The 3,159-nt window shown below is 30.0% G+C and overlaps 1 long non-coding RNA gene across 1 annotated transcript; it reads left to right on the forward strand.

The window, feature by feature from the left end:
* Positions 1-6: 6 nt before the first annotated feature.
* Positions 7-3,139, forward strand: LOC111084306. Its single transcript, XR_002609487.1, has 2 exons — positions 7-1,606; positions 1,685-3,139. It is a non-coding gene; the product is annotated as an uncharacterized LOC111084306 (long non-coding RNA).
* The last annotated feature ends 20 nt before the right edge of the window (positions 3,140-3,159 follow it).

Consider the following 3,159-nt stretch of genomic DNA (forward strand, 5'->3'; position numbering starts at 1 on the left):
AGTGAGGATACCCAAGAGATGAATTAATACATTATATACTCTTAGTTAGACCCCTGTTTGTACTGTATATGGATTTAGAGCTAATTAAGTTAGCCAAACCTTGTAAGATATAATTGGATTTGTAGCCAAAGATATAAATAATAGTGAGGATACCCAAGAGATGAATTAATACATTATATACTCTTAGTTAGACCCCTGTATTAAATTATTATTAGCTACATTAATTATTTTCTCTCAGATGTTTAGCAATCATGTTATACAAACAAATTTTTTTGGGGTTAAATATAGTTCAGATTTTTATATCATCTTTATTGGAGTTGATCATTTAGGCTTCAGTCTTTGTTTTATGGATATTATTTTTGTTTTTAACAAGTTCTCAAGTTGGCTGCAACATGTCAATAACTCCTTATCTGTCTTCATAAACTGAAGAAGAACGCCAACAAAACAGAAGTCTAGAAGATTTGACGTACGGAGTGATGTGAAGGATGTAAGCAGGGGTAAAAGGGGAAATCAAATAAAATATATTTTTTTTTTATAATTATTATATCAAAATCTCATGTTCTTGACATATTTTATTAAAAACTTTCAAGTTCATGTTTTGTGATGAGTTGGAAAATCAATTCCCCACTGAGTTTTGTTTAAATCAAAGGTGATAATAGTGTGTGTAAATGTTGAACTCAAATTTAACTTAAATAAAAACATGATCGGAGTTTTTCTTTTTTTAAATTTTCTTCTAGAAATCTTGAATTAATCTAATGTTAAATTGTAATGTAGTATTATTGATGCTTTAACACAAACGTAACGTATATCCATGGTGTGAGTTTTGAGAGAGAACAAAATTTGATCTTACCTTAAAGTTTCATATTAACTTTATGATCCTTCCTAGTATAAGAAGAAATGAAGCTTCACTTATATATTGTAGAGTAGAATATAAAGTTTAGCTCTTAAATAAAAGAGAAATATTTCCTCGCAATATTGATCAATCTAGAGATTATAAATAACAATAGGTGTTTCACTTCATCAAGTTTTGTTTTTCACATTCAGTTGTTATCCATTTATATCTTTTGTAGAGTAAAAATAACGTTTTTATATTAATCCCCCACACCTTTGATTACTCCAAAATAACTTGTTTTATGTTTGAATTAATTAGTGATGTTTCTTCATTTACTTTTAGCCATATACATTTACCTTGATTATCAATTATTGAGTAACCTATTCTGAACAGTCGTATCTCAGTTCTCTCTGTGGTAATAATGATCCAAGTTATGAAATTATATTGCACAACTTTTCTTTGGTATTTTTGAAAGAAAAAAAATGCTTTTTGTAAAATGATTTGTTAAGGCTACAGCTATGGATTGAGCTCTGTAAAAACTAAACCAAATCAAGTTTATGTGGTCAGTTGTTGCTCATAAATGGTTCTATTTGTTGTTGGTAAAGTATTATCTATGTGGTGTGAGAGAAGTTTAAATAAAATACTCAGCAGTTTAGAACTTATTGTGTTCATTCAATAAAATAAAAGTTTGTAACATATAACATGGAAGTGTTTTGTTTTTATATAGTAATTAGGAATTGTACTTAGATTTTGTTTAATTCTCATTAGCAAACAGTAGTGTTTGTATCCTTTATCTGCCTGAGTTACTTGCTGATATTTTAAGTTCTACCTAACCCTTGCTTATCGACTTAGGTAGTGTTTGTATCCTTTATCTGCCTGAGTTACTTGCTGATATTTTAAGTTCTACCTAACCCTTGCTTATCGACTTAGGTAGTGTTTGTATCCTTTATCTGCCTGAGTTACTAACTAATATTTTAAGTTCTACCCAACCCTTGCTTATCGACTTAGGTAGTGTTTGTATCCTTTATCTGCCTGAGTTACTAACTAATATTTTAAGTTCTACCCAACCCTTGCTTATCGACTTAGGTAGTATTTGTATCCTTTATCTGCCTGAGTTACTTACTAATATTTTAAGTTCTACCAACCCTTGCTTATCGACTTAGGTAGTATTTGTATCCTTTATCTGCTTGAGTTACTAACTGATATTTTAAGTTCTACCCAACCCTTGCTTATCGACTTAGGTAGTGCCCTCAACTGTATTATAGCACATGTAATTATCAGTAACATTTGTTTTCAGTAGTCCAATCCAAATGTTGAAGATTGTAAGAATGTACTTAGAAGTGCATTTTGAGGAAAAGGAAAATTCTGCTTATAATTTCTGGTTCTTGTCTTCCTGTAGTTTATAAAGTGATTTCATGACTGTCATTTCACTGAAAGGCTTTAACATTAAGTCAACTTCACAAAAAACTGGCAAACATTCAGTGTGTTTTTCATAAAATATAATGCAGTCCTGCTGTAGTTTAGATAATTGAAATAGTCTTCCTTAACCAACTGATTAACTCAAACAAACCTATTAATAAGTTGTGTAGGCCCTTTCATGAAAGAGTAGGGATCATCTTTGCTTTTTTTTACTTTTTTATTGATACCTTCTAATAAAACGTGTGTAAAACATGAATGTTTCTCCTTTAAGAATTTATTTTAATTTGTATTTTTGTGTAACCTAAGCACGTTTCTGTGTTATACCATTTATATTTTGTCATCACACAACTTCTGTAAAAGTGTTCCTGTGTTTGGGTGGGGGAGTCTGTGGAGGTACCAGTTGTTGCAAATTAAGGGGTTAAATTTTATGCCCTTTAAAAGTCTAAATGTGGTATTATGAATTTGTAGTAAACAATGCAATAATTAGTTTTTTAAAAAAGAGGATTTGATTTTACTACTTAGAAAGAAATGATTTTTGTTCTACAGTCTACATCTATGATAAATTCCAATCAATTAAAGGTCAAACATTGTTTGATTTTTGTACATAATTCCAGTATGTCTCTTTGATCGTGCTTCGAAGTATTTCCGATGTATGCTTTGGACACGTGCCTAACAAATATGCCTTGGATGTATGACTTTACACAAAACTGTGGTGTTCATTGAATTTTTTGTTTGTTTCAGAAACAAGTGTTTTCATCATGATCTCTCCAAAAAGATAAAACATCCATTTTTATTGTTATTTCTGTTATTTTATGAATTGCATGGAAGAATTCTGTGATGTACACTTAACTGTGGAATCTTTGGTAAAGTTGAAGTTGTCTTGAACTATGTTATCTTCTAATGTCTGA

The sequence above is a fragment of the Limulus polyphemus genome, unplaced genomic scaffold (genome assembly GCF_000517525.1).
Source record: "Limulus polyphemus unplaced genomic scaffold, Limulus_polyphemus-2.1.2 Scaffold16330, whole genome shotgun sequence".
NCBI classification, from domain to species: domain Eukaryota; kingdom Metazoa; phylum Arthropoda; class Merostomata; order Xiphosura; family Limulidae; genus Limulus; species Limulus polyphemus.